Below are 15,571 nucleotides of genomic sequence, written 5' to 3' on the forward strand. Positions count from 1 at the left end.
CAACGCTTTCACTCTTCGTGGTACCTTGTCTCTTGCGGATTGCTTGTGTTACTGAAATTTCCATAGCAGCCATCATATGAGCCGATCAGAGCAAAAGTGGTGTAAGTCAAAATTGGGTACTGAGGATTAAACTAAAAATTCTGTCAAATACAGCGCAAAGTAGCAATTAATATAGCCTTCTTGCTATCCACTGACTACTAATAGTTTAAATAGATTGAATATTAATTGCTACTTTGCGCTGTATTTTACAGAATGTTTACTTTAACCCTCATTACCAATTTTTGACTTACACCACTTCTGCTCTGAACGGCTCATGTAGTAATTGTTACTAAACTATTTTCCTACTTAAACTGTAATGTTTATTGCATAAGAGGTGATATAATGTCTGAATTGCTTGTGTCAAGATTTTCTAGAAACTTTGCGTCGTGGTTTATAGTTGATAATTTAATTATTAATTCGAAGTTAACAAAACATAAATCTATAGGTTTGTTAAGCACGGTTCAGAATCTAGTCTGAACTGCCTCTTCATGCACAGCAGCTCAATGTGTGTTCCAACAAGACTAGAACTGATTCCTAACCGATACTGAACTCTCTGTTCCCTGTTTCAACGTGCTATAGAACTCGTTCGGTAATAATGAAATTGGTTCTTGATTAAGAGCAGAAACTGGGAATTCTGAACTTCTGGGGCATGCGCAGATTGTTTAATGCAAAGTTATACTTAACCTGCCTAGTCTGGAAGCATTAAAAAAATAAATAGTCCATCATGAGTGACTTGGAAGCCGATAGCGATATATTTTACGAAGAATTAAATTCGGAAAATGAATATAATTTTAATATGAGAAGAGACTCCGTAGGCCGTGAAAGAAGAATTCAAGAAACGTTCCAACAACTTAAAATCCCGAACTAACTCTGACATCGTACACAACTGGCGCATGCGTCGAAAGTTCAGTGTTCGGAACGCGTTCTAAATTGCTTGCTGAAACAAACCTTATATACTGAACACCAACAATGAATATACAACAGTCACGTATCAAAATGCCTCTGATTGAGGTTCTGGCTGACATGTATCCTACACCTATTACTTATCAGACAGTACATCTCACTTTATGATATGTGTCAGAGGAAGAACAACTGTTTGTATACATCTGAAGTCTGACTAATGTAATATGTAGCTAGTCGGTGATGTTTGCAATGGAGGGGGAAAGGAACTGGCCACCCTACCTCGTTATATGCTGGTCTAGTTGCCTTATTAGCAGAGTCGTGCAGAATGGCCCACAGCTCAGCACTGCTAGTCCTAAAGCATCAGCAGCCCAGCCCACCCAAGACCAACACTGCTTGACGCGGCCGCTTCCAAGCACAGTTCTGCAGACTAGCCCACAGCTCAGCACTGCTAGTCCTAATGCATCAGCAGCCCAGCCCACCCAAGACCAACACTGCTTGACGCGGCCGCTTCCAAGCACAGTCCTGCAGACTAGCCCACAGCTCAGCACTGCTAGTCCTAATGCATCAGCAGCCCAGCCCACCCAAGACCAACACTGCTTCACGCGGCCGCTTCCAAGCACAGTCCTGCAGACTAGCCCACAGCTCAGCACTGCTAGTCCTAATGCATCAGCAGCCCAGCCCACCCAAGACCAACACTGCTTGACGCGGCCGCTTCCAAGCACAGTCCTGCAGACTAGCCCACAGCTCAGCACTGCTAATCCTAAAGCATCAGCAGCCCAGTCCACCCAAGACCAACACTGCTTGACGCGGCCGCTTCCAAGCACAGTCCTGCAGACTAGCCCACAGCTCAGCACTGCTAGTCCTAATGCATCAGCAGCCCAGCCCACCCAAGACCAACACTGCTTGACGCGGCCGCTTCCAAGCACAGTCCTGCAGACTAGCCCACAGCTCAGCACTGCTAATCCTAAAGCATCAGCAGCCCAGTCCACCCAAGACCAACACTGCTTGACGCGGCCGCTTCCAAGCACAGTCCTGCAGACTAGCCCACAGCTCAGCACTGCTAATCCTAATGCATCAGCAGCCCAGCCCACCCAAGACCAACACTGCTTGACGCGGCCGCTTCCAAGCACAGTCCTGCAGACTAGCCCACAGCTCAGCACTGCTAGTCCTAATGCATCAGCAGCCCAGCCCACCCAAGACCAACACTGCTTGACGCGGCCGCTTCCAAGCACAGTCCTGCAGACTAGCCCACAGCTCAGCACTGCTAGTCCTAATGCATCAGCAGCCCAGCCCACCCAAGACCAACACTGCTTGACGCGGCCGCTTCCAAGCACAGTCCTGCAGACTAGCCCACAGCTCAGCACTGCTAGTCCTAATGCATCAGCAGCCCAGCCCACCCAAGACCAACACTGCTTGACGCGGCCGCTTCCTAGCCCAGTGCACTGGGCTTCCAAGCAGAGTCCTGCAGACTAGCCCACAGCTCAGCACTGCTAGTCCTAATGCATCAGCAGCCCAGCCCACCCAAGACCAACACTGCTTGACGCGGCCGCTTCCTAGCCCAGTGCACTGGGCTTCCAAGCACAGTCCTGCAGACTAGCCCACAGCTCAGCACTGCTAGTCCTAATGCATCAGCAGCCCAGCCCACCCAAGACCAACACTGCTTCACGCGGCCGCTTCCTAGCCCAGTGCACTGGGCTTCCAAGCACAGTCCTGCAGACTAGCCCACAGCTCAGCACTGCTAGTCCTAATGCATCAGCAGCCCAGCCCACCCAAGACCAACACTGCTTCACGCGGCCGCTTCCAAGCACAGTCCTGCAGACTAGCCCACAGCTCAGCACTGCTAGTCCTAATGCATCAGCAGCCCAGCCCACCCAAGACCAACACTGCTTGACGCGGCCGCTTCCTAGCCCAGTGCACTGGGCTTCCAAGCAGAGTCCTGCAGACTAGCCCACAGCTCAGCACTGCTAGTCCTAATGCATCAGCAGCCCAGCCCACCCAAGACCAACACTGGTTCACGCTGCCGCTTACTATAGCCCATCACTCTGCGGCGTAGCCCGCCGCACTGCTCAGCCTGCACCAGTTGATGCATTCTACTCCTTTCCTGCTTGCGCGCATTGGTTGCGTTTTGGCTTGGCATGTTACATGAGCATACAGTTACCAGCATACCGGACACATTACAAAATTAAATTATTATCCACTGCTGTCGAACAGAGATTTAAAAACTGTCTCTATGGTACTTTTTAAAATTTCCAACCGACTCTGTTGTTTTAACTCTCTAGCAGCGATATTCTCCTTTACTACTACTTCTCTAGAGAGACTGTTTTTTAAATGTATGCTTTCACAGCCGGTGTCTGTGATGAAGGTTTTCCGGGCTGCTATTACAACTATCAAAGTTCTTTGATAAAGATCTTTTATTATATATATGTATATATAATAAAATATATGACAGTATAATGGGTTTTGTTTTATAAAAGTTTCTTTGATAAAAAATCTTTTATGAAGTGTTAGTGCAGCTTGTTATCTTTCATAAAAGATTTCTATACCTTGAAATAAATATGGCGGAATGCAAATATAACTGGACTGTTGCCACCACAAAAATTCTCATATCGGAGTATGAAGGAAATAAAATGTAAATAAATAATTTGTATAGCATAATATTAATATTCTATAATAATATTTTGTAATAATTTGTATAACTCTTCAAGTCCTCGCATAGTAGCTGTTTCAATAAGTTCTGATGTATATATCTCTTATCACGTTTTGCAATCCATGGTTTCAGCCCTGATCACATATTTGTATTGTGATCAGGGGTTTAACTCACAGGCGTTTCTTTTTCAATAACATGCATATTGTAATAATTGAACTAATTGTAGCTAAACAAGCGTAATACTGTTCTTCATTCATGGTGTTATAAACTTAACGGTCGGCCTCGGTAGTGTGGTCGGTATAGCACTGGCCTTCAGTGCTCGAGGTTACTCGATCCCAGCCCAGGTCGATGGCATTTAAGTGTGTTTAAATGCGACAGGCTCATGTCAGTAGATTTACTGGCATGTAAAAGAACTCCTGCGGGACAAAACTCCGGCACACCGGCGACGTTGATATACACTTGCGAGTGTCGTAAAATAAACCATAATTTAAATTTTTAAACTTAACGCGTACATATTAGTATCAACAAATCCTCGGAACACGTAATCAGTAATCACTGTTGTGGCACAAGTGTTGGGAGAGCTTTTGTTCCTAAAATCTTTTATAAAAGATTTTATGTAGTGTAATATACAACAAATCCTATCTTTTATCAAAGATCGTAGATAAAATATTGTATCATATTCTTTGTCAAAGAACTTTGATAGTGTGAAAGTAGCCTCACAGAGATAATATTTTCTTTGCATGTACTGCCCGTGCCTCACTTCCTGAGCTGTTTCTTTGCGGGGCGAGACGCAGAGGGACAGGGTAGGAGGAGCTGCGTACCGCATGTGCCTACTACCCTACGTTCAACACATCGGCCTTTTCAGGATTCCTTTCGTCAGCTATGGAGCAAGATCAGCCATTGACAAGCGAATGTATAGGCTGTCCCCTCACGAAACAGATTATGTCCCCATCAATTCCTGTAACTAAACACTAATACCAGTTGTAGACTATAGTCTCTACAAGACATTATAGACCTAATCGCGATTACGGTTATCACGTGTACACATCCATATACTCTTTCCTCAATGGCAGTGTTTCTCAAACTTTTTCCACCGCGAAACCCCTTTTAATCTAAAGTGTAACTGCGGAATCCATGTAATATTTTATTAGTGTTTAAGTTGACAGACAAGTGAAAGCTAGTATCTCAATAATTCTGTTCAGTGGGACGAATGTATTTGCTTTTTAAGCCTGCAATCTGGTTTTATGGCGGAAAGTTGTAGTCTCATTTCTATTATACTTCTGCATTTTGTCTTTTCGATATTTTGTTTTAGTGAACAGATGCGCAGAGAATCCAGTGATGAAAGTGATAAATATTATGGGTATTTTCCGTTTTAGATGTGCATTAAACATATTATTACGCATATTCTTGGATTATTATTATTATTATTATTATTATTATTATTATTATTATTATTATTATCATCATTATTATCGGTGGTTTCATGTTATTATTGATTCATATTTCCGTAACATTTATATATTTTTATAGTATCCACTAAGTATAAAATAGCCACCGGAGCAGTCCAGTCGGCTAAGGCGTTTGCCTATCGATCCAGAGTTGCACTCGGGCGCGGGTCCGATTCCCGCTTGGGCTGATTACCTGGTTGGGTTTTTTCCCCAAGGTTTTCCTCAACCGTAAGGCGAATGTCAGGTAATCTTTGGCGAATCCCCGACTTCATCTCGCCAAATACCATTTCGCTATCATCAATCCCATCGATGCAAAATAACCTAGTAGTTGATACAATGTCGTTAAATAACCAAGTAAAATCATATAAGGCTCACGGAACCCCAGAACATACTTTGAGAAATGCTGCTCTATGGTAATTCAGCAGTTGTCCAAACTGAACGAAGAGTGGCCTAGTGTGTACTTACATTTTAGGAAATCGCCATCAGAGATAATAGCGATAGTGGTAACCACGATTAGAGTATGCAGTATTATAACCAGTAAAGATCCCTGCGATGGCGTAGGATAATGTTTTCAGAACATGTAATATGCTGCCGTGCCGTCACGTTGCACCTCCCGTGACGTTCCGAGCAGACCTAAGAGGCGTGGTTATAAGCACTAGGGAACTCTCGGTTCAGGACGTGAGACACGGGCAGTAGGCCTACCATAATTGGACTCATCTTGAAAAACAGAAATCAAAAACGAAAACGTTTGAAACAGTAGTTGAGCGTTGATCGAACCGCACAAGCCCGCGCAAACTAAATTCATAAGTAACTGATAGAAGCGGAAACTTGAGCTCGAGCCATCATACAAGCCCACCGCACAAAACCGCTCCTCAAGCAGTCCGCTGGGTGACGTTTGGCGCGTGGCCAGTGGATCAGAGGCCCACTAAATACCTTTGTGTTGTATTTCCTGTCGTCTTTACCGATTCACGTCTATTGTAATATTCACTGAAAATGTGGTAACGGGATCTGTATGAACTTTTAACACTATTTATGCTCTTCAATAATGATGTGAAAAATAACTTCTAATCTCAGAAAAAGTAAATAATATAAAAAAAATCGACATTTTACTTATGCCGAATATCTTATAGTTCCCCGCATATTGAGCAACGAACAAAATTGACTGTATTTACAGTACTGTCGATCACAGGTTTAAAAACAGTCCAAATGGCACTTTTTAAATTTACATTTGGCTCTGCTGTTTTGAACTCTCCGGCGAGTTTCTCTTTCACTTCTTTTTTTCTAGAAAGACTGTCTTTTCTTTTCGATACACCACTACTTGTACTCATTATAAAAACAACAAATAAAAAGCTAAACAAAAATGTTTTAAATAGTAATTTGGTGTTGATTGAACAGCGTACATAAGAACAAGCCCGCTCGAATGCAAATGAGTGACTGATTACAGACGAAACTTGGGTTCGATGCTATGATACCAGTCTACGGCACATATGCGTTACGCGCGGTGCAGTGACGGGCTTGTTTCGTTCGAGGCTGTGAAGCCAGTGCATCTAGTAACGAGGCAGTCCGCGGGCTGGAATCTGGCATAAGCATACAGTTTCCAGCATACCGAACAACACACAAAAATTAAATTATTTTCCACTGCTGTCAAACACAGATTTAAAAACTGACCCAGTGGTCCTTTTTAATTTCCGTCCTGCTCAGTTGTTTTAAACTTTCTAGTACGATTTTCTCCTTCACTACTTTTCTCTAGAGAGACTGTATTTTCTTTGCGATGCACTATTATTTGAGCTCATCTTTAAAAACAAAAATCACAATCTAAAACAAAAATGTTTGAAGCAGTAGATGATCGTTGATCGAACCGCAGAGAATAGAATAGAATAGAATGTATTATTTTCGCTGGCAGAGTTAAGGCCTTTAGGCCTTCTCTTCCACTCAACCAGCCTTAATACAACACAATACATATTTAAATTACGAATATTTACACTACACTTAAAAGATTCTCCAGCAATATTCTTCAGTTAAATTTTAACGACTAGTAATGTTTATTTAAATTTAGATAAACCTATAACCCCTTCAGACCTGAATTTATATTTTAAAAAATTGAAAAAAAAAAAAACAGGTCACATAATCATTCTGGGGATCCAAAATTCCCAAATCAAATCTTCACAGAAAGTCAAAATTTGGGGACAATTTTGACTCCTGGGACCCCAAAATTTTAAATTTTATTTTTAATTCAGGTATAGAAATGTTTCAAAAATAATATACTTCATTTCTATCACATTGAATTTTTCAAAATATTTAAAAGTATGGAAGACATTCCAAAAAAGAGAAAGAACAATGTACACTACAATGTACACCAGGCCTGAAGGGGATAAGATAAAGTAATAACTTAATTTATGAGCTAATTTAATTCAATCAATTATAATTAAGTTGAGATAGCTAGTAAAATGATGAGAGTTAATTTAATATAAGTTTACTAGAACTATGTTACAGGGAGAAAAAGTATAAATCTAAAATATATTTATATAATGAGAATATTAATGTAATGAAATTTTACCATTAGAGGTTTTGTATTATATTGAGAGAAATTAATGATAATAATGAGAATGGACAGATATTAGTTTCATTATAAGTAACAAATATTACATTAATCTGTTAAGTAAGAATTTACGTAATTTTGACCTAAATGAAGTTATTGTCCAACAACCCCTTACATCACTTGGAAGCGAGATCCAATTTCTAGCAACTGTAACTGTATAGGATGAAGAATATAAACATGTCTTGTGGTAGGGTATAATGAGTAAATTGTTATGATGAGACCTGGTACTTAGCTGATGATATGCGGATAAATTTTGATGTTAATGTTATGTTTATTTAACGACGTTCGCAACTGCAGAGGTTATATCAGCGTCGCCAGATGTGCCGGAATTTTTTCCCGCAGGAGTTCTTTTACATGCCAGTAAATCTACTGACATGAGCCTTCGCATTTAAGCACACTTAAATGCCATCGACCTGGCCTGGGATCGAACCCGCAACCTTGGGCATAGAAGGCCAGCGCTATACCAACTCGTCAACCAGGTCGACGATAAATTTTGAAAACAAGAAGTCAAATAGATTGGGGTAGCGGTGCGCAGAATTTGAAATAAGAGAATGCAGGGCTCGTCGATCGCTTAGCCTTAGCCAAGACAAAGTTTGGAAAGACGGGGAAACATGATCATACTTACGAATATTGCAAATATAACGGACGCACGCATTATGCACACGTTGTAGCCTGCTGCTCACATTTGCATGTAGGTTACTTAATATAATATCGCAGTAATCGAAGTGTGGCATCACGAGTGTTTATGCAAGGATTAATTTTAATTTATCAGGAAGAAAGTGCTTCAGTCGCTTTAATGAGTGAATAATAGAAAATGTTTTTAGAAGCGTGATTCACTTGTCTATTCCATTCCAGGTGACAATTCACCAAGATTCTTCACAGTCGAGCTGTATGGAATAGTAGTATTATTTACAATATCGGTGGCAAATTTTGTTTCACACACTTCGATCTTTGATGTTCTATTAAGATAGCCTGCGATTTGCTTGCATTTAAATTAAGTCTATGCGTTTTCGACCAAATGGATATTGAATTCAAGTCATCATTAACTTTAGTTATAGCGTCATTTGTGTAGTTAGGTCGAGTATGCAGATAGATTTGTATGTCGTAGGCATAAATATGCATAGGCAAGCAGAAGCCCGCGAAAGCTCAATTAATAAGCTGATAATAGAGGGGACTCGGATTCGATGCCTTCATATCAGCCCACCGCACAGAACCGATTCGAAAGCAGCCCGCAAGGCTAGTGCAGTGACGTCACGAGTTTGTTCCGTGCGACACTGTGGAGTCCAGTGCGCTAAAGTGCAAAACCAGCCCATGGGCTAGACTGATGTACAGGACTCTGCTTCATATCAGCCCACCGCACAGAACCGATTCGCAAAGCAGCCTGCCCGGCCAGTGCGGTGTCGTCACGAGTTTGTTCCGTGCGACACTGTGGAGCCCAGTGTTGTAGAATGGGGAAACAGCCCATGGACTGGGCCGCTGTGCAGGTCTCTGCATATTAGTGGTGCCTTCTTGTTATCAACAACAATATCAAAACATATATGGGTATATAGACTAAAGGGAATATATTCATAACACTGGCCAACACACATTTTGGTGCCTCCAATGTTAGACCTGTTCCTGAGTATATTCGACTCCCTGATTCCAAAAATGGCACCAGTTTTTCCCTATCAGCTCTAGTTCTTGAGATACAGCATAAATGCCATATACCTCTATTCACTCTGGTCTCGTCAAAATTCAGAATAGTTTATGGTACTGTTTCAATTAATCTCTTTGTAGCATGAAAGAAACACATTAAAACTTACAATAAACGTGAAATACACTAAATCTACTTATTTGAAACGAAAAGCACGAATTTATGATACAAATATTCTAATCATTCGACACCACAGAAGAGGCTCCTTTTGTAGTAAGACTTCCGAGAGTGGTATCTGCCAGTACAATCACGTTTAATGTTCCAATAGTAATCTGCCATCATGTGTGCATCCCATTTTCCTTGGTATCTGCCTTCCATTGTTTTTATGTATTGGTGAAATCTTTCACTTTATTCTTCGCTTAAGTCACCAAGGTTCTCTGAAAACGATCTAAGTGATTGTGCATAAAATTGACTTTAGTGCTAATTTTACATCCAAGCCTGTTGAAATGAAAGAGCATATCCTCTACTAATTTAGTATAGTCGCCTGCCTTCTTGTTGCCAAGGAAGTTCTCACAAGAAGAAATGAAGATCAGACACAAGATTAGATTTCATTAATTGATTCTATGAAATGTGGGCCATTTATGAGCTGCCTGATTGTGGACTATCGAAACTTTCTGCTTCTGTTTTTCCGTGGTAAGTCCAGGCAATTTATGCGCTATGTATTCAAAACACGAACCATTTTTATTCACAGCCTTTAATTTATATTTTATGTGTAATGGTGACAGAATGGTTCTGTCTAGCGCTATCAAAGGTGCATTTATTACAATGTGTTCCTCAATCACAATACCTTCCCTTGGAGGCCAATCCTTTCTTATTCAATGCACATGTTTGGCCCTACTATCCCAAAGGCATAGAAAGTAAGCATATTCTGTCTAGACACTTTGTTGATTAAGCAGAAAATGAACCATTTTCTAGTCTAGACAGATGTTCCTGGGACTTTGTCTTTTCCAACACTAACGAAAAGGCGTTGTAGTCTTCTTTGATCTGATGGAGTGACCGATTGGAATGGAGGCGTATTTGTTGCCATTGTTTAAAAGAACACATTTCAAACTACGTTTTGAACTGTCGATTAAAAGGAGCCATTCAGTTGGGGTATATTATGATATACCCATTTTCTTCAAAAGTTCTCCGAAGTTGCTGTAGAATACTATGTTTTTGTCTTCAGTAAAAAAGAAATGACAGAACATATTTTTCTCTCCTTCGGTAAAATATAATTTTCATTCCTGGCCGAAGTACATTATTTTCCTTTAGTCTGTAGGCGAGCAATTCAGAAGACTCCTTAGAAAGAATCAGTTCCTAATCAGGTCACTCAACTCGTTCTGGTCAAAGCGTTCATATGTGAAGCTGTTTGAAAATCACTGTCGCTGTCGCCATTTTCTTTACTTTGTGCTACATCAGACATACGTATAAGATCCATCCTCTTGAGAGCTGTGGTACCTCATGGAAGAGTGGAATAGTAAAAGATACGAGTACGGCACAGATCTCATAGCTAAAGGTAGATCAGGATATGATTATTTTAATTGATTTCTGTGATATTAGCAATAAAAAATAAGTCATCAAAATGATTTTTTGGTTCCATGAAAACCATCCAGACATTATTACAGATAATTTTGTAACAAAACAGAATTACTCGTATAATATATATTATATAATCTGTATATATAATTTTAACTATTAATAGAAATTACGGGAAAACGGCTGAGCGGATTTTAATAAATGACCCCTCATTTTGAAGCTTGGAACCTAAAGTTTTTCAGAAAAATAGTAGTTTTCAGTAAAATGTCAATTTTCCTACATCATTTTCCTATTTTCCAAAATCCATCTTTCGTCAGTTTTGAGAAGTAATTAATTGCATATCAGAATAAAACGAAACACACACTGCAATAAACAATAGACTATTGCACGAAGGCCATGACCTACAGGATTGCTGACATAGAGTTCAGTTGGTTCAGATCTTTCACATCATAATGTCAATATGTCGATCTTCATTTGTGTAATTTTTTGATAACGTATAAAAAATAATTTACAGGTCTGATTCTCTGGTCTGTACTTTTCTGAGTACAGCTGTGTATTGGATATTAAGACCTACAAAACTTAAGAATGTTTGATGACATTATTACCATTAAAAATGAAATAATATTATAGTTAATGCAACACATAATGGTATATTGATGATATAAAAGTGAAACCTTTTGGTGCTTTAAGTAAGTAGACGCAGAGAAAGAATATTTTATAGTAGATCTTCATTTTTATATTTTACTGAGTAACGGCTATATACATGTTACTGAAAACTATAAAACTTATGTAAGGTAACAATATTGTTATTAAAAATGAAATACTTTTATAGTTATTAATCAAGTGGTGTGGGTCTTTTTCATATATTTAATGGCAGTGTGGTATGGATATGTATATGATGTCTGAATCTCTAATTTTCCTTGGTAGTAAATGAGTCATGCTTCCTATTTTAGCTGTGTCTTTAAACTGCATAAAAATTAATTTAATATTTCTTTGGTTTAATCGATTAGATTTGTGATCGCTGCCAAGCATATTTTGTTGTAGGGAAAAAAGCAGACCATTTCACTTCTTGCTACCGTGATGAGTAAGTTTATTTCCCGCAACCAGCAACAAATGAAACACTGAAACTGCTAACGATTTACGATGAACAATTTTATTTAGGGCACATATAAGATTCTACAACTCTGACATATCATTCGCCTCATTTTCCGCATCTCAGCAATAAATTCCTCACAATAGCCTATATTACAGAAAATATACGGGATAACATTCATTGTTACACAAATTAATCCGGCAGTATTTGGTAGATCAGTATTGTCTGGAGGAGGCGCAAAAATTACAATTCCTAAGAAAAGACTTAATTATAAAATAAGAGGCCTTCAAGATTTTGTAGTCTCTTGATCACCTCAGCAAGATCTCTTAATGGGAAAAAGTGATTCTGCCCTCTGCATTTCAGGGTAGTTCACGAAACATGCAGCAGCTATACCAAGATGCTAAGTCTTTTGTTCAAAGCATGACAAACCTTACATTTTCTTAACTTTCACCTACAATCCGCAATGACCTGAAATAACTACTTCATTACTCCCACATGAAAAACTCGCTGATCGTCCTGACATTGTTACTTGCGATTTCGCATTGAAACTCAAGAACTGAAGACGGATAGGTTCAAGTAAAAGTATTTTGCATAAAAAAACATTCAGAGGGAGTATGATTCACTATTATGGAAGCAAATAACTTTCAAAAGTCAAGTATTCTTCACTGAAAAATTTTTATTTGAACGTCTCACGAACTTAGTTTACAGCAGCATTTGCTGCACAAGCCACTAGTTATTATATAAATTCAACAATATCTAAGAAACTAGAGCTGATACGGCCTAACCAATGTCATTTTCTGAATCAGCGCATCAAATAACCCCAAGAACAGGTCTAAAAACCAAAGCACCAAGAAAATTTTTTTTTGTTGGCCTGTGATAATATCACCAAACCACTTCATATTCTAGACCATGTTGTAGGTTTGTGCAACCGCCAGGTCTTTTCACATTAATTTAATTTCACCATTTTCTTACAAATTTTTAATTTATTTTATTCAAAAGGAAAACAAATTTTGTGTTTTCTCTGTTAATAATGGCCTCAGCAAACAGGACGAAGTCGACATTAAGCACAAAGAAACTATCCAATACCAGAATGATGCAAGTTCGACATAAAATATAAAAACAAAAGATGCCGGTGAGAACAGCGGGAAACAATGACAAAATGCACATGATGAAAATCGTTGGCAGCCTTTCAGCGTATTCCGAATCTCACCGGACCGGTGGACAACAATGACGTCACGCTGCAGCGAAATAGGAAAAAAACTGCTGAAAGATTCGATGACTCATGGCGGCTGTACAAGTTGTTGTCTGTGCTACACTAGCAAGATTTTGCGAAATTTCCGTACTGTCATCTCGTTCAAAGAAAAGAGAGCATAAACAATTTATTTCTTGAACCAGCAGTAATAAGTGGTCCATTGACATGTTCGTTCATAAGCCATTATCATATTGTTCTTACGTTGTGCTCATTGCGAACAATACAGCAGAACACACCGCCATGACAAAACAGTACACGATATCATTCGTCTGCTAATTCCCGCCCTATACAAGAACCAATCAGATTCACTGATGGCGGCTCATGAGACTGCCACCAGATCTGCACGCTGATGGCACGGTGCGACATCGGTGGAGAATCAGTGACGTCATCGTTGAAATTCGGAACACCGTGATGCCATCAGATTGCTCAGCGCTGAGATTCGGAATACGCTCTTTGCATACTAGTAAATTCTGTGGTCTTTATCGGTGCGGCGAGTAGCTAGGCATCACGCGAAAACACAGTGTGATGTGAGAGTATTGTTTCAAACGATAGAAGACATGAAGATTTAATATGAAGAGCTCGAATGAATTACTGCGGGTAATGCACGCTGGCAACTTGGGAATTCAAGTAATTATTTAACATTTTGTTTATTTAATGTAAGTATTAAATCAACTTTTGAATTTATTGCAGTTATTACATTAATGACATAAATGACGCACTTTCAGGCGTATTTTGCGCATCGTCTAGAAATTAATTTTTTATGCTTAACTTCCCAAACCTGCACATCGCTAATCAGGTTGCAGTTTCCTTGCAACTCCCGCTTCATTTACTCTGAGGATGATATGTTATAATATGAATTCTGTGACTACCGTACTCTAATCCAGCGTATACTGACAAGAATTTAAATAAATATGTATATACTTCTTTAATGATGTCATGAAGATTTGTTTTTCTGTGGCTTGTAATGGAATAAGCGGTAGCGAAATCATTTTTTTTATATATGGGTTTCTCATTTCAACATCGCTCTATTGTCATGTTACCATCTCTGAGGAATATCGTATCTTTTACTGGATTATTATTATTATTATTATTATTATTATTGTCGTTTTTTTTTCAGCTATTGGAATATATTCATTCCAGTTATAAAATTCTTTGCTATTTTGAATTTCAGAAAAAATTTAAAAAATGCAAGCACCCCTTTAGTGTATTTATATAAATTTATTATTATTATTATTATTATTATTATTATTATTATTATTATTATTACTATTACTATACTTTGTATTTTATCACGTGTGATAATACTAAGGCTTAACAATCTACCTTCGTTGGGAGGCAGTTCGTAATAAATAAAATACATTATCTACAGAAATAAGAACATAATACAGTATATAATCATGTAAGGATATCTGTAATATTTCCTGTTTTTCAAATGATGTGCAACTGAACATAACATCATTTCTGAACAGCATTCAGATAACTAGGATTTCATTTAGCAGATAATTTTCTTAAACCAAATCATGATGTACAATAATATGAAAGATACTTTCATAGAAAATTTCACATTTGAGCTCAGTTGTCGATCCTCCAATAGTTACGGTATTTATGAGATAAATTCGTGAAAGTTATTTTTTGGCACGGGTATAAAGTTTGTGAAACGAGCGAAACCGATTTTTACAAACACACGAGGGTAAAAAATATGACTTTACGAATATATGTCATACAATGTTTTTTCTACGATAGCACAAATTCACATTCAATAAATATTTCAAGTTGGAGAGATTATAAGATTACAATGTCATGGTCATCTAAACTCAGATCCAATAAGAAATAAGTATCCATGGAATGGCAGCCTGTTTTATTCATGTTCACGATTTCATGGCCGTCTAAGCTGGCCATGTAATCAGCAAAGCGGTTAGGAACAGTTGAATGATACATCTTTTTACAATGAATACTACATGCAAGTTCAGAATAATAAAGGGTAGAAATGTGGATTTGAAAGTGAAATTTGTTACCTACTTACAGTGCGTTCGTAGCTCGGCCGGACAGTTATAACATAACCTAAATAATATAAACAAGTGTTAGAAAAGTTTTAATTAGGGATGATGAAATAAACAAGAAAACTTTTAATTAAGGATGATGAAATAAAAAATAAACATGAATAAGTTTAAAAGGAACAATTATTGAAAGTAAAATTGTCAAATTTGAATGTTTTAGTGGTCCGGCCGAGCTACGTTATGTGTAGGCCTAATATTTAGGTAATGAAAGATTGAGGTAATGCATTAATTCCTTACTTAATGAAGTTTGTATATGTAATATTACATTTTCTTTGGCAGTGCGTAAAATGAATAGCAGTGCCTAAAGTGATTACTTACTTTTTTA

The 15,571-nt window shown here is 38.6% G+C and overlaps 1 protein-coding gene across 1 annotated transcript in view; it reads right to left on the minus strand.

Moving 5' to 3' along the window:
* LOC138711792 (uncharacterized) overlaps window positions 1-15,571 on the minus strand; it is a 111,457-nt gene that overhangs the window by 45,797 nt on the left and 50,089 nt on the right. The gene's annotated exons all lie outside the window — the stretch shown is intronic.

The sequence above is a fragment of the Periplaneta americana genome, chromosome 13 (genome assembly GCF_040183065.1).
Source record: "Periplaneta americana isolate PAMFEO1 chromosome 13, P.americana_PAMFEO1_priV1, whole genome shotgun sequence".
In the NCBI taxonomy this organism is placed as follows: domain Eukaryota; kingdom Metazoa; phylum Arthropoda; class Insecta; order Blattodea; family Blattidae; genus Periplaneta; species Periplaneta americana.